The sequence below is a fragment of the Crocodylus siamensis genome, chromosome 1 (assembly GCF_052110815.1).
Source record: "Crocodylus siamensis isolate JL-2025a chromosome 1, ASM5211081v1, whole genome shotgun sequence".
In the NCBI taxonomy this organism is placed as follows: Eukaryota; Metazoa; Chordata; order Crocodylia; family Crocodylidae; genus Crocodylus; species Crocodylus siamensis.
Genome location: NC_143395.1, coordinates 181,942,705 through 181,965,011, shown reverse-complemented (window position 1 = coordinate 181,965,011; position 22,307 = coordinate 181,942,705). Strand labels below are relative to the sequence as shown.

Below are 22,307 nucleotides of genomic sequence, written 5' to 3'. Positions count from 1 at the left end.
GTTTATGCTGTCATAAGGTCCCAAGTCAGAGAATTGAGGAGGTAAGCCTCATCCTGACATCTCCCCTCTACTGCCCTGATGCTCCCCTAATGTATTGCTTGCCTTGTACTATGTCAGGAACAGAGATGCCATCATAAGAGGCAGTGGAGCTGATAGTAGGAAGCAGCTGAACTGCTGCAGGTAATGAAAAAGCAAAACAGTGCCACAGTGTTCCTCAGGAAAAGGAGCTTTAAAAAAAAAAAAAAGAGTGAACTTATGGTGGAAGGCAGTCATACTCCTGTTAGCCTGCACTTTTCAAGTGGTCACTTATCAAGACTTGTTGGCCAGGTAGACATGCTCTGGGCTTCCAAAGAAGCCACAGAATACAGTAGAAAAATCTCCTTTTCAAAGGAGCATACAGATACAGTCAGTCTGAGGCTTCACCACCCCCTTTCTTTCTTTTCACTGCCAACTGACACAGACCCAGATCACCACTATTAAGAGAAATTTAGATACCTTCACAGCTGATTTATACAAGTATAATTCAGCTCATGGCTCACTTCCCATCCCCACTTTTTTTCCCCTTTCAGCAGTCTCTCACAAGATGTTGCTGAAATAGAAACTCTCCTCCATCCTAGTCCCCTGGACCATAAAGGAAAATCCTCTGCAACTCAAAGGCTGTGTCTACATGCTCAGTAGCATCTCATGTAGATGTGGCCTTGTAACAGGTCGCCCTCCCCAGCACCATCTTCTCTGGTAATCCACACCTTATGTGGTGCGCCCTTGGAGTCTTTCTTGAAGTTCTTATGTCCTGCCCTCTTCTCGCTTGCCACATCTTGATGGAAAATTATTATGATGATGTTCTTGCAAGCGGGAGACTGCCTATCGTATTTTATTTTTTGTATGTTGGGGCCTTTCGCCTACATGCGCCTGACCCCTGCTTTTCTCTAGCTAGGCCTCCCCATCTAAACCCACCAAACAGGGTTTGACTCAGAGGCTCTAGCCTTTTCTGGTGTCTTGAGGCTTGTGGCCCCCTTTCCTGCTCCAATCTGGAGCCTGGCCCCCTGGCCCAGAGGCCTGGCCACTGGCCCCACAACCAGGGGGCCACAAGGCCAGGTGACAGCCCCGAACTTGCGGTCTCCCAGTCCAACAAAAAACCCAATAAAATAAAATTGCACCCCAGGTGCACCAGAACTCCCCGGCCTTTTTAAAATTGTGTCTTCAGGTGCCGGGGTCAGTGTGCCCCAAAAATCCTGCACCCCCACTAGCACTGGAGTTTATGTACCCCAAAAAACTTTGCCCTCAATGGCACCAGGGTCTCCACTCCATAGTGGGCCCCAAAAATGAGGCCTCCTGCTTCCACTCAGCCTCGCCCAAACCACCGGTATTATTCAGTAACCAAAAGAAAACAAATAAACTCCCATCCATGGGCAATATCTACCACTCAAAAATGTGAGTAAGGAAAGCGGTATGTCAGCTTACAGTTGCAGGGTTTGTGCTTCAGCTCCCCACCATCGGTTCCAGTCCTTGCTGCAATGCGGCTGTCATCTCTCCAGGGCTTCTATAGTTCCTCTCTTCCTGGCTTTGGACTGCCCACCAAGCCTCTCCCTGGAGCTCTGAGATGCACTCCTTCCACCTTGGCTGCTGAGCTCCACTGCCACTCTGCCCAGGTTCTGGCCTCCCCCTTCCGGTCAGCTGACTAGCTGACCAGGTTCGGCCTTTAACCCCTTCCTCACTAGTACTCTGTGCCCAGAAAGTTCAGGCCTTAAAGGAGCAGACCTGTCTTCAAGTGACAGGGTGAGGGTTCTTCCTTTTAAGTGATGGCTTTTAGGTGACACTACTGCACAGTAGCATCGTATCATGGTTTTTGCCTTGCAGTGCTACTGCACAGTAGTATCGGGCTATTGTGCAGTCAGCATCTCATATAGACATGCCCAGAGGGAAGGGGTTTGTAGCAGTTATTGCTTGGTTCCAGCACAGAAAAGGTAATGCCAACCCATCTTGGATTTAAAGAAGCTCAGTTTCTTCACCCACAAGCTCAAGTTCAAGATAACAGTGATAGCCACTATCCTTCTGTCCCTAAAAAAGGAAATCTTAGGCAGAAGGCAGGATAGATTTGCACCTTAAAGACTAAAACAGAGTTGCATAGCATAAACTTTTATAAGCAGCAGGCTTACTTCATCAGATGCCTGACTTCAGACTACCTCTCTTACATATACCGACCATTGGGATATTTATTTTTGTATTGTCATTATACCTAGACTCTTTTCTGTGAGAAGCTCAGAACATTACTGTCATGAAGTGGGGCCTAGGAGTGGCCATGATCCCTCTAGCGCCCCCTACCGTGTCAAGGAGGTGATCCAGCACCTTCTTTTCTCACCCACCATGTCTTGTTGTTATATGGTTCTAGAAGGGAGGCTGCCTCTTGTCACCCTGGACACTGTGCTATGCTTACACTTTCCCCCGTTCCGTATGGTGTAACCTGGTGCACCCCAGCCTTATGGGCTATGCATGCCTCCTAACTCCCCTTTAGTACACCCCAAGCCTCGCAGCTCTTCTGGATGTTATCAGGTCCTTTTCTTTTCTGAGCCCTGCCCGGCACCCCTGGGCTTGTCACGCACCCGGCGCCCCTTCTCTGGCACCCCTGGGCTTGTCACGCACCCGGCGCCCCTTCTCTGGCACCCCTGGGCTTGTCACGCACCCGGCGCCCCTTCAACCCTTTGGAGTCCCCACCACTGTGGACCCCTCTGGGACCCTTTCCAGTCCGCACCCCTACTGGGGTTTCTATCAATTCCCAGTTGGGCTCAGGCGGCCTGAGCCTTACCTGGCCCCTTTGATCCTTCGGAGTCCCCACCACTGTGGAGTCCCTCTGGGATCCTTTCCAGTCCGCACCCCTCCTGGGGTTTCTATCAATAGTATACGCCCCCCTCCCCCGGGGCTTCACTCAATACTTGCCCTCACTGGGGTTTCTCTCGGTAAACACCCTCTCATGGGGCTTCCCTCAAGTACGCACCCACTCCTGGGGCTTCTCTCTGCCCTCTCCGGGCTCTCTGTAATCGGACTCACCCTCTCCGGGCTCGTCTCTCTAGTAGCACCCACCCTGGGCTTCTCTTCATGTGTGCCCCCCTTGGGCCTAACACAAGCTCCTCAGGCTTCCCACTGGTGCTCCTTGGGAGTGGGGCTCAGGTGGCCTTAGCTATGCCTGGCCCCAAAATCCTCTTTGCCCTTCTCAGGGCTGGGGTCTTGTACCCCAACTACGGTGCCCCTCCCCAGGGCTGGGGTAATAATACACCCTGTAATGTAGCACCACACTCCAGCACTGGGAGCACCCCCACTCTACTGGGGTGCTCCTAAATGAGGCCTCCTCCATCCCCTTATAGCCTCACCCGGTCCTCTGGTACAGTAACAAAACAGAACCATAAGCCAAACGGCTGTAACACAACAACAAGCCTCCTGGCTACAACACAGGATCTAAGCTCACTTGGCTCTCTAGCAATGGCCTCCCAGTCAGGGCTCTCTCCACCCTTACCATGGGGCAGCGCCTTGTGTGCTCTGCTCTGCTCTGCTCTGCTCTGCTGCTCTGCTCTGCTCTGCTCTGCTCTGCTCTGCTCTGCTCTGCTCTGCTCTGCTCTGCTGCCTCTCAAACTGCCTGACAGGAACTGCTCAGTAGGCTCCGGCCTGGGCTGTTTATAAAGGCCCGGCCCGGCCCCTTTCTGGTCACCTGACCAGCACGGTTGCCCCAGTAACCATCACCTGAGCTGCCCTTGTGATGAGCAGCTGGCCTTATTCCTTCCTAGGAACAGGGCACCTGCGTGACCCTGTGACAATTACCAATGCCAGCTTTCCTTCCGTTGGCCTCTTTGCCAACTTTCATGCAGTGGTGACAGTTCACCACAGAAGGAATTGTAGGTCTAAACTGGTTTGCAGATGTGTAACATTTCATCTACTAAAACATCTAGTAATGACACTTGGGGGCATAAGTACTCCAGCTACAGTTAGTTATCAACATTTCCCCTTTTTTCAGATGATTCACATAGCTGTTGCTATTTTCCAATTTAACGTCAAACCTAAACCTCTTTTGAGAGAGGCTCTCTAATACAGAAGACCAATAGACCTCTAGCTTTTTAACACATGGAACTATAGAACAGCCCCGGAACTTTTAGTTTGCTGAGAATCATAGTAGAATTTTCTACCTGTTCAGAAAATGTTGTAGGCACAATTCAATAGCAGAAGAAAAATGATTTACAATGCTTAACTTTGCATTTTCTTCCTTTTGTTGGTTTAAATTAGACCCTTTGGCCAAAATTCTAACCTTGCTTAGGCAGAAAACCATTAGGACTTTTACCCATGTAAATGAATGCAGAATTGGACCCACATTACTATTTGAATGTATTTTTAATGTGGTATTTGATAGACTTATGGATATTCCTCTCACCTTTTCAATCTGTCCAGGGCCTCTAGCACTCTTTCTCTACCAAATTTAAGCTACCTGTCCTCTCCATTTACGTGACACATAAATCAGTCTCCTTTTAATAACACTGTTCCATGCTTTCTTTCTGTGTTGTTTGCTTTTTTGTTTTGGTTTGGTTTTTTGTTTTTTATTTTTTCAAACACTCTTCTTTACCTATGTTACATCAACACCTTTCTCCACAATCACTCCTCCAGGGCCTGATTCTGATCTAACTGCTTGTTTATACAAGGATAATTCTAAACACTTTCAGGTAGTTTATTCGTGGTTTACCCCATCGTATGAGAAATCAGAATTGGTCCCTTTATGCTGTCCTTGCTTTCTCTGAAGCTCCTAGTGCTTATTGGCCCAGATTCTCAAGGTATATAGGTACATAACTCCTATTAATTTTAAAATACCTACATAGTATTTTCAGCATGTGTGGTAATATGCTGTGCCAAATCCTGGGCAACAAGGAGTGCTCATCCTCTCTGCTTTCAAATTCATTCTGAAATTTCTTGTTGCTAATCCACCTTCAATGAAGTGCTATTCCTGTTTTTAAAAAGTGAGTAGACCTCACATAAAGGTAACATTCATATTGTTGAAAATATTAGAAATATAAGAGTCACAGCTGTGTCTCATGCACATTACTTAAGAGCCTGGAGGTTTGGGTCCCATCATACAAATAAAAGGGTCCTGGCAGATACTATATTTATGGCACTGTTAATATATTATTCATGTCATAAATTGCAGTACGCCACACATTCCAGCAATTTGTAGCAATTTCTTATATAATGTAGAATATATTTGTGGCTGTTTTGTATGGGGCCATAAATTGAATCTGGCATGTGTCCCAGACCCAGGGCTACCCAGTCCCAATGCTGACAATAAATGGATTGTCACTATCAACCCAGGACAGCTCTGGGTCGCCCACCTGGCCAGATCTGCCCTGTCCCAATGCCAACGGTTAGCTAAACTGGTCCCTGCATGTTCACAGCCTTGCTCTGCAGCCTGCACGCAGAGTGCAGGGCAGGGTATTTAAAAGTGCTTCAGCCTGAGGAGCTGATGGCCTCAGTCTGTGCCAGGCACACTTGCAGCAACCATGCCAGGCACAGCAGACCTTTGTCATTGGGATTGGACAACCAAGAGCTGGGGCTGCTCTTTGTCCTATTTCAATAATCATCTGAGCATCAAGATTGGGCATAGGGCAGCCCTGGGGTCTGGGACACAACTGCGCTCAGCCCAATCCTTGAGGACTGCCTCCTGTCCAATCCCAAACTGGGGCTACACATATCCAACATTGGGATTGATCTGGGATTGAACCAAGCATTGGTCATGGGGCAACCCCAGGGTCCAGGACATGGTCACCTGCTTCCTGATCCATAGGATCAGGTTGGGTATAGTCCTGGTCCCAGTTCAGTTTCATGATTGGGTTCTAAAGAATTTTATGCCCCATCCCAAACAGCACACATCCTGCCACATGCATGACGTGTGGCATACCATGACACAGTTTTGAGGATGATGCATAAAATTACTCAGATCCCAGTTGTGCTATTATTTTAATGTTTGTCAGGGGCCTAAGAAGGAGAGTGTCTGCCATGAAGAATTACAATCTATGTACTGTCACAGTAGCAATGTGAATACATGAAATCTATCCTTTTTATTTTTGATTAACTTTTTATTAAGTTTTGACGGATAAGAAGAAAACTATACATACTATATTGTTAAGCATTTCCAATCTGATTTTACCTATCCTTAATACTTTCATAATTGTGTATCATGAATGTGTAACACAATATATAGGCCACTCGTTTGTATTAACAATTCACAGTCCAACAGTATCTGTACATAAAAAAACAACTGCCTTTAGGCATTATTTGATACCTGTAGACATGCAGGACATCTGCTCCCATGTACTGTAATTATAGCGCATCAGAGCAGACTTGATTAATTGAGCTTGCTGGAGCATGCTAATTAACGTGCTCTACCAGCATCAGTGTCTTGTGTATACAGTGTCCCTGTGCTTCAAAATGGCAGCAGGGGTGTTTTAAAGCTCCCCTGGCGTCATCTTGAAGCACAGGACACTGAATACATCATATGCTTCAGGTGCTTTAATTAGAATGGCTCTTAAGAGACACTCTAAAGTGCCCCCACCTCCAGAGGATGTGTAAAGACACCCATTCTGTCGTCTTCTGGCAGAGATACTGAACCAAAGGAATAATACGTAGGGGAAAATGCAAGGAAATAAGAAAGAAGAGAAATAAGTAAGTCATTAAAAAAGGTACAATGAGGGAACAGAGAGAGAAGGAATAAGAAGTGGGCAGAGAGGAAGGTTGCTGGAAAAGCTTATCTTGATCATTTCTATTATGAGTCATAATTGTGCAGCCTGCTTCAGACCTTCTTAACAAATTATCGTAGGGTTGTGGGAAAGGATGCATAAATTCAGTTGAGTCTATTTTTTCATTAAAAGGAGGTATCTGAAAGCAGAGGTGTATAGAGAAAGTTCTTAACCATAACTATACAGTATCACCAACATGATGCCATAATAATACACACATAGACACTGCTGTGAGGAGAGCTCTAAAGCTCCCAACTCCATGTCACACAAATCTATCAGTTATATCAACTCCCACAAAGTTCAGTACAAAGCATAATATCACAAACAACAGCTACATTTATTGAACAATAACTGACCCAATCTTTGACAGAACAGATCAAGCCATAAGTATGATTGTTAGCTTTAAATCCTTTTGTAGTGTGTTTCAGCTCTCAGCTGCTGAAAATTCAAAAGGCCAACCCCTTTAGCAAAGGTAGCAGAAACCTGAGGAACAGACACTTTTATTAGTGGCAGATCTTGGGTGATACACTGATGAGGAAAGTGTAAGTTTTGAAGAAGTGTTAGAATTTTACGCAGAAATATCTTCTGGATACATGCATATCAGTATTTCAGAAGACTTCTGCTTACTGAGGGCCAGCATAGCCTAACTTGCAAGGATGAGTATAAAGAAGCTCCTGTAATTAATCAAATTGTGAAATCATAAAAATTCAGCCATTTTAACATAGACTTGATAGCCAGCAGATACAATTATGTATCATCACAGTTGATTCACATACGTAATATGATCTCTGAACTGGCAATCTTTGGATTGATTACATGAAAAACAAATCTATTACAATAATTATAATCAATTAAATTTGTTATTTTATTTTGCTATTATTCTTTGTGGTATACAGTGAGTTGCAGTAATTTATTTACAACTTTCAACTTTACAACTTTCACCAAAACAGTACAATAAAATGAACAATACAAATGATATATAGTAAAATAACAAACTTTATATAAATTATAATCTTGCTAGAAGCATACAACAAGATGATCCATTCTACCAGTTTACAGAAAATTAAAACAAAGCAATAGTGTATGATGAGATAAAAGAAAAGGTAAAATGAAGCACCGGGCATTAAAAACAAAAGTAGGTCACGGTTTGATTTTGGCCCTTATGCTTTGTGCAAGTAGTGCAAAAATTCCTAAGCTGTAAAGTGAGTGTGTTTTGGTTTTTCTTTTGGTTCATCTTCCTATTTCATTTTTGCCTAATTTAGTGCTTCATAAATTCCAAGAAAAATCCTGTTTTGTATAATTTGAATACTGAGTGCATGTATTGGGATCAGAAAGAATCTGGATTAATTAGCAGTGAAATTACATACATTTATTTAAGCTTAAAATAGTTTTTTTTTTAAATAGTCATTTTTCTGCATACTCTATAGCAATCTGTGTAAGCACACAAAAAGCCATTTATGCAGTTGATCCTGGATCTATCTTAAGAACTGAACCCCTGTTTACTGGCATTGTTCTATCATCTACAAGATTGAAAAAAAATACAAGATGTGAACAGGAAATTAATACAAATTGTAATTTTCATTGAAAAAATGTCAATTTAATTTGTTGAAAGTCCACTGAAAGGGGCTTTGATGTTCTCTGTAGTTTTCCCCCCAATCTTACTACATAAAACTGCTTAAAAGTGTAAAAAATTTCAATTTAAGCTCTCTTAACATACCCAACATGAAGTTCACATTTATTAACATAATTTTGCTATACATACAAATATCTGTAAGCTGAGACTTGTTCCACAGCAATCGGATTCTCAGCTATCTTGAGTAAAATGGTAATATCAACTTTTAACTTTTTAATCTTGATAAAAATCATAATGTTAGTGACTCAATACTATTTTTGACAGGCATATTATACCTATGAATAGAGAAAGTATAGAGTTCACAGCAAGTTCTTAACTTATTACTTTGCCCCAAGACACTTGCACATTCTTGTAAAAACCACACCTGTATTTGTGCTCAGAAAATGGTCCAGGCTTATCCAGGCTTCTCAGTTTCTGAAGGTCAACACCCTTTCATTCTAACATCATCCTTTTATCACTTGTTTTTCTGATGCTCACAATCTCTCCTACAAATATTATTTTGGTATACGCTTTACAGATGACCTCAAAAGATATGTTCTCTGCCCCAGCTGCTTGTATTTTAAATGTTGGATGTAACTAGTTGAGCCAGGGTAACAAGTAGTATAAAAGAGATGAGGAACTAATGATGGGTTTAAACAATATGATCATACGGTTACACATTGTGCCCATCTGGCCTCAAACATCTGGTCACATGCCACTAGGGCCCAGATGTTCAGTGGTGTTCACGTGTCCATCCCAGATGTTCCATCGAGTGGGTATTGCCCTCCGGTATAGTCTCCCCCCAATCTTTCCTGCCACGACTTTGGATCTTGTTTCAGTGGTGGGTGTCCGACCACTGGGAGTTTCTCGACGACAGGACGTCTGTCTGGTGGTCTTCTGCGAGGCTCCATCTCCCTTCTGCCTCGCCCTTACACCCTACCTTGACAGGTTCCAGATGTCCTTCTGGCCAGGTCCCCACCTGTTGAGGCCCCAAGTGCACTTGCAGAGAAGGTCCTATCAGCCTGCAGGGACTAACCCCCAATATACTATCCACATCTCGCAGCCGCTTATCATTCCCTGAGGCTGTCAACCACCTTTAGGTTTAAACAACACTCAGGCTCCACACGCCCTGCACCGCAACCCCTCCACTAGTGGGAAATATAAAATACAAACAAAAAAAACCCACTGAGACATTGAGAGAGGCCTGCTGCCCCTTATCACCATCTCCTCTGGCCTAACTACCAATGCCGGTCCTCAGGTACCAAAGGTCCCTATTCAGCCCTATATGGGTCAGGGGTAGTCTGCAGGCTACTCCATACTCCTATTCCCTCGTTGCCCAGCCTGTGGGTATTCTGGACCCGCTATGGTCCTTTGCTGGACGCTTGTCCCCACATCACCCATCGGGTCAGCTCTATGCCACTGGGGCCCGTATTTCACAGGCCTTCATGCTGCTTGTGCCACCCATCTCCCACCTGGTGTGCCTCCTCGGGTCTTCGGGGGCCCTCAACAGTCCCACCTGGTCTGGCATCTTGGAGTATGCTGGACTCTCTGGCTCCTAGGCTGTAACCTCTGGCGTGGGGATCCTCCTGCTCCTCTCTGCCTTTCAGTCCAGGTCCCTGGTCATGGAGAGCTGTCTCTGGCTCCTCACTCCTTGTGCTGCTGCCGGCAGCGTCTTTCCCGTAGTGGGCTTTGCTGCGTTCTCCCCTGCTGGAAGAAGCAGCTTCCAGCCCTTTTTGCCCCCATAAGGGCTCAGGGAGAACCTTCCCAGCTGGAGCTGCCGTTGGTCTCCATCCACCCCCTCCTTCCTTGCCAGTGGCCTGTTTTATCTCCACTGGCCAGCTCTTGTGGCTGACGTCATCGGCCGGCCGCAACTGTATAAAGGCACGGCTAATGAGCCGCGCGGGTCCCACCTCCAGCCCTGGCTTCGCCGCAGATCCTGCTGCAGGTAAGAAGTTCCCATTTTCTTTTCTTTTACTTCTGTTTTCTTTTGAGGGTTTCTGACCCTGGGGCTCCCTCCTGGCTCTTTGGGGTCTTCCCTTCTGTTCCTCCCTGTGACACACATCTTTTTGCTTAATTTCAGCACTGTTTAAGAACCTAAAAATATTCTCATTGTGCTGCTACATGAGCCACAAAGAAGCTGTAGAAAGCATGTAGGAGTGGTTGTGTGTTGTTCCTCCTTCACGGGCAAAGACAACTGCATCCAGTGGGGAGGGAAGGAGGAAAGAAGAGAGAAAAGAAATGGGAAAGAAACAGGGAGGGAGAAAAGGAGAATAAAAAGAAGAAAAGAGAAAGGAAAGAGAAAGGAGGGGGATGGAGGCCAGATCACTTGGGTACATAGGTTACTTATAAGCCTGATCTTTGCCTTGAAAAATCTGCTACAGCTAGGGCAGGAAAACAGTGAGCACTGGGTACAAGAGGTTTTTGTTTTCCTGGCCATGCATTTATTCATTGCTTCTGCCGTGTGTTGGTGTTTGAAGGCCAGTGCTATGTTCTGGATTGATGACATCCAGGATGTCTTCCAGGATGGATGGTTGCAAACAATTTGCTCCCACAACTCCGGGTTGATGCCGAACCTTGTTAGGGACACCTTTAAGGTATCCTTGTACCGCTTCTTTGGTGCACCATGACAGTGTACTCCATTTGACACTTCATCATAGATTTTCTTCATTAGGTGAGTATTGGACATTCTTGAAAGGTGGCTGGCCCATCTTAGCTGCTCCAGTTTCAGTAGAGTGTGACTACTGGGGAGAGCTGATTGTCTGAGCGCCTCAGTGTCCAGAATCTTGTCCTGCCACTTGATCTTTAGTATCAAGTTTCTCCGCCTTGGGAGGAAAAACCTGCAACATCCTTATAGGCTCGGCAGTGCTATACTGTCTAACACTACGGAAGAAAGAGACTTGGGGGTCATCATTGACCACAAGATGAACATGAGCCTGCATTGCAATGCTGCAGTTAGTAAAGCGACCAAAACGTTGGCTTGCATCCATAGATGCTTCTCAAGCAAATCCCAGGACGTCATTCTCCCCTTATACTCGGCCTTGGTGAGGCCACAGCTGGAGCACTGTGTTCGGTTTTGGGCCCCACAATTCAAAAAGGATGTGGAGAAGCTTGAGAGAGTCCAGAGAAGAGCCAAGTGCATGATCAGAGGTCAGGAAAACAGACCTTACGATGACAGACTGAGAACCATGGGGCTGTTTAGCCTGGAAAAGTGCAGGCTCAGGGGTGGTCTGATGGCCACCTATAAGTTTATCAGGGTGGCCACCAGCATCTGTGGGTAGCCACGTTTGTTTACCAGAGTGCCCCAAGGGATGAGAAGGCCAAACGGTTATAAACTACTGCAAGACCATTTCAGGCTGGACATAAGGAAGAATTTCTTTACTGTCCAAGCCCCCAAGGTCTGGAATAGCCTGTTCAATAGTAGTTCAAGCACCTACATTGAACACCTTCAAGAGAATATTGGATGCTTATCTTGCTGGGATCCTATGACCCCAGCTGATTTCCTGCCCTTCGGGCAGGGGGCTGGACTCGATGATCTTCCGAGGTCCCTTCCAGCCCAAATGTCTATGAAATCTATGAAGTCTTTTGCAGGCAGCACAGGTGGAAGTGGTTTTGTTTCTTGACATGACACTTGTAGACAGTCCAGATTTTGCAGGTGTATGTAGCAGGGCACTGTTGGTGCCTGCCACTTTAAGAGCAGAGCCAAGCAGCTAGCAGGTACTTGATTGCAGCAGCCATTTTAGACCTCTGGCCACCTATATAAATAGAGCAGTTTCCTGCTGGCAAGCCAGGCAGTAACATTGCCTGGCTGCAAGGCTCCATGCAACGTCCTGGAGCTAAGGGCAAGAGCTGTAGGGGATGATTTGGAGGCACCTGGTCCTGGGTATGACCTAAAACTGTACCCTGCTAGTGGGGCTCTCAGTGGCGCGGGAGCCCCCAGGAAATACCAGGCCAGTTACCACCCCAGTGAAAGGTGGGTAGGGGTGCCTTAACCCCAGCCCTCACCTTCAGGGTGGGTCATGTAACATCGGTGGTAGTTGGGGCCAGGCACGGCTGCAGCCACCTGAGCCCTGTGGGGTACAAGACCCCGAGGAGAGGTAGTTGGGGCCAGGCACAGCTATGGCCACCTGAGCCCACCGGGAAAAGAAGCCCCATGGCCCCAGTGAGAGGGCAGAGATATGGAGCCCAAGTGAGGGGATTGGGATGAGGAGCCCCAGTGAGAGGGCGGAGATGAGAAGCCCCAGAGAGGGGGAAAACAGAGGGCTGGGAGCCCAGTATGTGTAAGTGTATAAAATTGTCCTGGAAGGGGCCAGGGCAAGCTTAGAAGTGGTCGGGTAACTGGCTGGCCACTATCCTGGTGAGGGTCGCGGGAGAGACCCAAAAGACGGTACATCTGCCACCCAAGGTATGAGCTAGCTAAAACCTATGGCCTAAGAGGCCCACTCCAAAAGGGAGCAAGGCAGTATAAGTTTCCGATGCATGAAAGAGACCCTGTGAGAGGGGGTGGAGTATGTGAGGCCCTAGTGAGGGGAGGGCGGTATGAATGTGTGTGTCTGTGGCCTGACAATGAGGGCTAAGCTTGGTCTGGCTGTGGGCTGGGAGCACTGTGTCATCTGGATGCCATCTGCGAGGCTTGGGCAGTGGTGTAGGGGAGGAACAGAGCTGCAGATAGCGCTCCCTGGCATTAGGGTGGGAAACTAGCACTCTGGCTAGTTGGAGAGCTCCACTTTGCCACAGTGGAAAGGAGAATGATGGCTTTGTAAACCTTCAGTTTTGTCAACATTCCAATATCTCTGTGGTCCGAGGCTGACTTTCGGAGTCTGCCGAAGGCCACGCTAGCTTTCACTAGCCTCGCGTTGACTTCATCATCGATGTGGACAGCACGGGAGAGCATGCTGCCTCAATAGACAGTCTTGTCAACCATTGACAGTTTTTGGCCTTTTACTGAGATGTGTGGTTCCTGGGGTGTTGTGCCAGGTGCAGGTTGAGACATGACTTCAGTCTTCTTCAAGTGTTGGTAAATGTGCAGTAAACAAGATGGGAATTCTGTTGACAATCCTTTTAATGGAACTCTTGCCATTTACTATCTATTGTTTTTGTAACTTCTCCCCATGTTTCATTATGTAAAGAGGATTCTTGAAAATCTGCACTCTTATTTTCAGGTTAACAGAACCAGATTTTTAAAAGCACAAGAGAAAGGCACCCCACTCCCAAATCTCTCTGATCTGGTATGTGAGAGCAGAGCCTAACTTTATATGTCAATATTTGGAAGCTTTAGACGCATTCCAGAATCATTCAATTTAGAGCTGTTGTCTTGACAAGCTGATGGTATCAACTTTTAACAGTTTAATCTTGATAAATTCATAACTTTTGTGACTCCCTCTGTACTGACAACCTTGTTAGGCCTAAATACAAAAGAAATATAGTGTTCACTGCAATTTCTTAACTCACTGCTTTGCCCTAAAACACTTGTACATTCTTGTTAAAGCACACCCCTCACTGCTCAGATGTTCCAGGCACATCCAGACTTTTGTTATTCTGAAAGTCAGCATGCCTTTATTATGCAGAATAGCTGTCCTTTAAAGCATTCCTTAAGCTTCTCCCTACCGTAGTGTCTTTCTGATGCCCAGTATTTCTTGCATTTCAGTACTGTTGTTAGTGCCACTTACCACAGGGAAGATGATCACCTAGCAGACAGGCCAGCTTTTCAAGCACTCCTAATTCTTTCCCTTTATACTTTTAAACAATAAAAAGTTAAGGCCACCACTTTATACTTTAAACAATAAAAAGTTAAGAATAAATGTTTTCGCTCCATCTGAGCCTTCAAGAGGCCGAGAAGCGATATACTACACAAGTGAAAGGGTCACAAGCAGGTACATATGGAATTGAAGGCAGAAGGTGGTAAAACAAAGTAACCGTGCAAAAGGAGAGATTTTTTTTTTATAAAGTTAAATATGATTAAATGAAATTAGATGTGATTTTGTTCTCTAAATCTTGCTTCTGAAGCATAACTATTATCTTCCTTCCTTTTTTTCTCATGTCTGTTACTACCTACGTCCCGTATTTCTTTCCACCTTTTTGTCTTCTGTTCTGCTTCAAGAACTGGGTGAGATACAGCCCTGCCACTCATATCTCTCAGAGTCTGTCACCTCAAATAAAGGGTCAGTAAATTCAGATGTAGAAGGATCTTCACATCAGATGCTTTCTGAGTCTGAGATTTCAGTAGTTTTCCTTGTGGGACATTAGCTCAAGAAAATATTCCTTTCCCCTTATGTTCCTGCATCTAGTTAGAGTGCAGAATAATGATAAAAAATAAAGTGTGTCATTGGATTTGCATATTTCTTAGAAAAATAACAAGCTTATGTTTCTGCCATTTCTAATCCACTGATTCAGACTTTGCAGATAATATGGTGAAGACAAAGGAATTTTTTCTCTCACATGTAGCCATGGCATAAAATGATACTAGTAGCCATCTACAGGATACAAATCCAGCTGCTTGTTAAATCATTAAAAGATCCCTAATCCCAAAACAGAGAGGTCTGGTCCCTGACTTCATAATGTAGCAGGCAATGTGGGACCAATGGTATGGAAATAATATCCAGGTCTCAGATTTTTAATCCTAATCCAAACCTACCAGGTTCCAGGTTGTGACCTGTCCCATAAATTGAATATGTAGCAACCTGTGATTATCTCAAAGTCATGACAGTGGCCACAAAATCTTGTTAATTTAGACTTATCACTTATGGCAGGGGTGTCAAAAATACAGCCTGTAGCCCAGATCTGACCTGAAGAGCCCTGTCATTCAGACCATGGTGCTGTCCATGGGTCTCAGACTGGACTTTGCACACTGCATGAAGCACATACCTGCCCTGGCTCCACATGCTGCATGTAGCAGGTGTGCCAGACCATTCTGCATGCCACATGCACTGTGCAGCACAAAATATGCACTGTGCTGCACACAGCATTCAGAGCTAGGCAGGGAGCACAGTGTGCACAGTGCACAGGGCCAGGGCCAGCAAACGCTGCATGTGGGGCTGGGACTGGCACATGCTGCATACAATGCATGGGGCAAGGGCCAGCATGCTCTGCATGCAGCACACAGGGCCAGTCTGGGGTGTGTATCGCAGGGCACTTAGGTGCCTGCTCCTAAAAGAGCAAAACTGCCTGTGAAGAGCCCAAAAAGCCAGACAGGAGCCCAGGCATAGGTTGCCATGGCAACCAGCTAATGAGGAAATTAGCCTGCACCAGCACCTGGTCAGCTTGCCGGAAGGATGGGGACTAGGAGGCAGTTCTCTGCTGGTGGCCAGGGGAGAAGGAGCCCTCCTAGAGCAAGGGAAGGGAAGAGGCCTGACTAAGTTCTGCTCCAGGTAATGTAAAAGGGCTGAGCACATCTTATGTAACTTGTGTTATGTTATAGCCCAGGGGTTTATGTTTTATTTGCCATTTTATAAGACTGCTGCTTTGGGTGAGGCTATTTGGGGAAGGAGGAGGCCTCATTGGGGGCCCATGGCCACGTGGGGACCCTGGTGCCAGAGAGAGCATGGCATTTGGGGTGCACAGAGCCCGGTGCCAGAGAGGGCGCAGAGACAGGGCTGTAGAGAGCCCAGTGAGGACAAGGGGCTGAATTATAATGAGGCCTAGTCAGGAGGATGCCAGTACCATCTCTGAGGCTTGGGGCATGGTAAAGGAGCGGTTCGAGCCACGCATATAGCCCATAAGGCTAGGGTGCCCCCAAAAGACCCATTGTGAAACAGGACCTACAAGGCGTCCGGGAACCCACAGTGTTCAGAGAGTCCATCAAACCGTGTCCAAGAGGACTTAAAGGCAGCCTCTCTATTTTTATATTTTCCATCAAAGACATGGCGGGCGAGAACTAAGCGTGCCCATTGGGCCAAATTGGCACAGTCAAGGGGCCTTAGGAGATCACGGCCTTCATTGAGGACCCCATCCCGTGACACCCGTGACAGTGTGCACTGAATGTGGTGCCCATGCCAGATTAGTCCTGCACAATGGATCTGGCAGGTAGGGCTTGTCTCTGGACCTAATCCATCTCCACAGACCTGCCCCACATGACTCATCCAAGTCTGGAGGGCCTGAAGAGTTTGACACCCCTGATCTATGGGGATGTTAAAGTTAGGCTGTGTGTGCTCGTACACGCTCTAATTAGAAAGCTGCAGCATTGCCATAGTGTCACTTGTATTAAACCCCACGCATTTAAAAACAGCTATGGTGGCACTTTAACTAAACCTCATCAAATGTGGTTTAGAGCAAGTGTCCTGCAGCCATTTTTAAATGCACAGGGGCTGAATACATGTGATGCTGTGGCATTTTAATTAAAGCAGCTGCCCAGAAACTACTATAATAAACACCCCCTCACACTTCCAAGCAGATGTATAGGCAGCCTTAGAAAGCATTATTAGCCTCAATAGCTCCAGTATCATGGCAGCAAGGACCTTCATCTTCTCACTCAGAGGCAGATCCAGTGAGGATGCCATGGTATGGTCACACCCCATTTTGATTTCTGTTCCATCCAAAGTTTAAAACTAAATGCATAGTGGTAGCAACAGCATTTCTATTAAGCCTATATTGAGGAACTCAGCTGACATAATGACTCATTATAATCTATCTGATTCCTGCTAATCTTTCTTCACTCCATAAGTGTTAGAGGTGTGTAAAACAGGCCATATTCGATTTGGATTTGGCCCAAATCAGGGGACAGTGATTCAATTAATTGATTCAGATCACTGTCCTGATTCGATTTGGCCGAATTCGAGGCTGAAGATTAGATGCAATTCAGCCATAGACATAGCTTTAAATGTTTTTAAACATTTAAAGGTACCAGGCGTGGCTTACAAACACTGCGATGCTGGGGTGGATGGAGCATCCCACACAAGCATGGCGGCAAACCCAGACTTCCTGGTCTGTTTGGGAGCATGCTGGGGGGTCCCTCCCCACCTCCTGGCTTGGCAGTCGACCACAGGACCCTGGGTACTCCCCCAGACTAACAGGAACCAGTCACCAGGGCGAGGGGAGGGTCCCCTGCATGCTCTGTGGCAGACCCAGAAGTGGACCAGAAGTGTTTCTGGTCCACTTCTGGGTCCACCACCAAGCACACTGGGGACTCCCCTCCCCACCCCCCAGTGCTTCTGCACCCCCACACTCCCATGGGACACTCCATCTGCCAAAACATTGGAGCTGAAATTGGGCAGAATCTCTGCCAAATCTAATCAGCGACCAAAGCTTTGCAAAGCCCTAATAAGTGTTAACCCTCTCTCTTTTTTAATTGTCTAGCTCTACCACTAATCAAGTCATCTTTTCTTCTGAAATTTTCCTGTCTGCTACCTGCTTCTGGTAAATATTCCCCAATTTCACAGCCAAGAAGACTGTTTTTACTGTAGCTGTGCTCTTAATCAGGGATTGACAACCTGTGGCGCACAGGCAGAATTCGGGCTATGGAACCCTTTGATCAGGCCAGTGGATGTGAAGCCTTAGGAGTATTTGGCAATGGGGGGATTCAGCAACGATCACCATTGCAGGGAGAAGTGGCAGTGGCAGGCACTTTCTCTATGCCACTGTGGGGAGAAGTGGCAGCAGTGGCAGGGTCCTAGCACCCACCCATCCTCTATGACCTGAACTACTTAAAAGGTTACTGAATGCTGCTCTAAGCCTTAATCAAAATTGCAAAAAAAACTTGAGGAGACTGAAAAATCATACTAAAAACAGTTTAATGGAACTACCTGTTTAAAAGCACAAATGTTCTGCAACTATTATGAAAATAAAGATACATACAATGAACAAAAGAAGGTTTGCAGAAGAAAACTGAAAGAAACTTACTTGATTTGTTTGTAGGTAAGAAAAGTTTGCCAGTTCTAGAGCAAAATGATGATGATGAATTAGATATGAATAATAAGTATAAACTGAATGTATTTTCCAGTCACCATTATGCCTCTACTGGCAACCTGCTGATGTAACATTGCATGAACTCTTACTGAATGCACCCCAAAATTCAAAATATACTAGCCAAACCATTCAGAAGTGTGTGATGCACATTAAAAGCAACTGGAAAATGAAATAAATGAGTCATATTTATTTAAAATAATAGCAGAAGAAGCTATGAACATTTCAAATGTAGAACAAATGTCTGTTTGTGTGGACTATATCAAAAACTACATCACCACTTGTGAAGTTTTCCTGGGCTTTTTACCTGTTTACGTCCTAACTGGTGCTGGTTTAGCAAAAACTATTTTAGGTCTCTTATGGGAAAAAAATTATCTAGCTTTGACAAAATTAAGGAATCAATGTTATAATGGAGCCACTAATATGTCTAACCTCATGAACAGTGTACAGGCTTACATAAAATCAGATTTCCAGATACTGAGTATAGTCACTGTGTATCTCTTACTCTGTATCTTGTCATATTACTATTTCACACCTGAAATTTAAAAAAAAAAAGCATCAGTTGTGTATAGGCATCAGCCAAATGAGCAAAATACCTGAGGCCCCCTCTAACTTTACAGGTATTGCACAATTAACTGGTTAATTGTGCAGTTATGTGGAGACCAGTTACACATGCAAAGTTGCTATCACACAATAATAAGCTCCAACCAGCTATAAAGCCAGACCTTGAAAATATGCACTAACGTTATACCTGGTTGTTATTGAGCTTTACTTTGTACATGTAGCAGTGTCTCTCTCCCCTGCTGCTAGGAGCCCCATCAGCTGATGGGGCTCCCAGCCACAAGGGTGCACTATACCCAGCGAAAAACCCTGAGCCTTAGGGATTATGGCAACCACGACCCCCAAGGTTCAGGGGTTTCATACCCTCCCTGCCCTGAGCCCTAGGGATCACAGCAGCCACAATCCCCAGGGGCTGGGGATCACAGCTGCTGTGATCCCAAGGGCTCCAAAGTTCAGAGAAGCCCTGGGGCTGGAGGATCACCTGGGCTCCCCTTGTACAGGCAATAAGGTGTGATTGGGATCTAATGCACAACCCCAGTCGTGCCTCCTGCTATGCACATGCAAGGGAAACAGACACTATCAATTCTGTGTGTCCAGAGAGTGAGTACAAACACCTGCCCTGTGTACAAAGTAAGTGGAGCAACATGACAGTATCGTGGTGTTCACTGAGTTCTGTAAAGCTAATATTGCAGTTCTGGAAGCAATGCAGACTGCCTGTGGCAAAGCTATCAGAGATCAAGCAAATATGCACTACAAAAACAAATGCAGTTTTGAATTTATCATCAACTTGATCCCTGAATCACTATTAGGAATCACCCTTCCATGTCCAAGGAGCTTCAGAAGGTGAATTCTGACACTGTGCTATGTTATTATAACCAACTAAAAGTAGCAGTTGAGTTGGTTGAAGATAAAAGGTTTAACTCTAAAGAAGAGTGCACAGAACTAGTTAATAACATTCAGTCAGTCTCAAGAAAACATGACACTGAGGTAAAATTACTTCAACTTGTAGCCCAGCATCAACACAGATGCAGTGTTTCATGTGGCAATGTTGAGGACTATTTTCAAATTAACACCTAGACCCCATTTTTGGACTCCATGATTCAAGAAATAACAGAGATTTACGTTGCATGGCAGCACTGTAACAAATCTAGGCATTCTAATACCTGCTTTTTTAAGTCAATATCCAACTACAAAACCTAACTGTATTTTAGAGATGTATGATGAAGACTTGTCAGAGGAAAAGATATTTCTAGCAGAATTTCAAATGTGGTAGAAGTGGGAAGGCATGGAGAAAACAAGAAGCGCCAAATACAGCCACTGATAGTCTAACAGTCCACAACAAGAAATGGTATTCAAACATTCATATTATACTCAAGTTGCCTGCACTTCCTGTATCTATGGCTACATCAGAAAAGTTTTTCTGCTCTCCAAGGAATTAAAACTTGGTTTGATTCAACAATAGGAGAAGTGTGCCTCAGTGGGAGAAAAAACAGATTTTGTTTTATAAATCTGAATAAGAGATGTACATTTAATTCTAATAATTTCATAATTAATGAAATGCTATCTTTTGATTATTTGATTTTTGTGCTTTTATACATAATATATAAAATATCAAATTAGTGTACATTCCAATAAAGTTATATTTGTTTTTACTTTGACCTTAAACTGAATAATATAGCCCTAAGCCCCTTGAGTTAATAAAGCTTCTAGTTTCTTTTTAATTGGAGAAAAATATGTGTTGAGTTATATGTGATGATGCACCACATCATCTGCACCCTCCTTTTCAAAATCCTACATCCGCCTGTGGGCACAGAGAATTCCCAGTGCATTGTGACAATCCGGGCATGTCTATATATGTGTTTACATGCTTTAGTGCTAATGCGCTTTGAAAAGCACCTGGCGCTGCAACCCATTCAGCTGTATAAGCAGCGAAATGTGTATCAGTGTACAGAAAATGGTGACGGTCCACTTTTGAAGTAAAATACACTGAGGGTGTTTTAGGTCAAAAGTGCACTGCCACCATTTTAGCTGCACTGACACACATTTTGTCACGTATGCAACTGCAAGCAATGCAGCATGTCAAGTGCGTGTCAGCTTGCATGCAGAGCAGACTCAATTAATTGAGTCTGCGCCGACATGCTGGATCTCCAATATGTCACAGTGTGGAAAAGTATGTGTTTAAATGCCCTCCATTGTGAGGTACTAGCAAAATGAGCATTATTCTGTCTTAATGTACATTAACTAAAGAGCACAGGGCATTTACAAACATTCTGTGGGAGTTGGGTGTTGGGGAATTGCTTTTTAGAGCAGCTTTGAGAGTCACTCTAACTAAAGCGCCTGGAGTGTCTTATGTATCAGTGTCCCCACACTTTAAAATGACATCGGGGTGCTTTATTCAAAGTTCATCGAATGAAGTTTAGTTAAAGCACCCCTGCCACCATTTTGAAGTGCGGGGACACTGATACATGAGACATGGGTGGCTGCTGGAGCATGGTAATTAATTGAGTCTGCTCCATGTGCTAGAGTTACAACACGTTGGAGCAGTGTCCCTGCTCATGTATAGGCACCCATGGTTTTTAAATGATGTGAAATGTACATTAGCCTATTGTAATGCACATTAACTAAAAAGCATGGGCATTTGTATGCATGCATTCGCCGCAGCACCATGCACTTTTCAAAGGACCCAGCACTGCATCAGGTGCATTTGTATAAACAGCAAAAGGTGATTTAGTTCAAAAGCACACCACCATCATTTTCAGCACACTAATACGCATTTTGCTATTTATACAAATACATGCAACGCAGTACTGAGCACGGCGGCTCATGTGCTCCACAGACTCTATTAATAGACTCTGCTCCAGCGTGTGGGAAAGGCATGTGTATAAATGTCCCATGTTTTTAGTGATGCTTTAATGCACATTAAAATAGACTACTGCACATTAAAGCGCACGTGTAGATGTGCCCTCTCTACATAAAATAAGTTGCCAGCACAACTTAACTGGAGAGTTACACAGGTAGAAATACTGTCATACCCCAAATACAAGCTTCGGATCTAGGGACTTCCTGAAATTTAGGTCATATGTAAACAAAGAGCCACACAAAAGAAGATACTGCAAATCATATCCCAGCAAAAGTCCCTGCAATTTGTATTGCATCAAACATAAGCATAGGCATCAAAAATACTCTCAAAGCATCCCAGTTAGGATTCATTTATCCAGGCAGTGCTGACAGCCTTTATTTATCAGTTCACGGATGGTCGATGTTTTATGTATTGTTAACCAGAGACCTTATATTCAACAACATGAGTAAGATAATAAATTTGCATTTGGAAAGAATAAGAGAAAATTAAAATGTAACAGTAGGTTCATCAGTTCCATCTGTGTTTGTAATCTAAGCAATAAAAGAGCCTCTTTCTTGTTCAGATTCTCCTTTGTTACTTGTCCAAGATTCATTTTAGATTAATCTTTTTTTTGCTT

General features: G+C 44.8%; 1 protein-coding gene and 2 pseudogenes across 5 annotated transcripts in view; all 3 read left to right on the top strand.

Annotated features, from left to right (window-relative positions):
- WDPCP (WD repeat containing planar cell polarity effector) overlaps nucleotides 1-22,307 on the top strand; it is a 307,079-nt gene that overhangs the window by 212,643 nt on the left and 72,129 nt on the right. The gene's annotated exons all lie outside the window — the stretch shown is intronic.
- On the top strand, nucleotides 17,269-18,809 carry LOC149873736 (zinc finger MYM-type protein 1-like; annotated as a pseudogene).
- Nucleotides 19,356-20,811, top strand: LOC149873735 (uncharacterized; annotated as a pseudogene).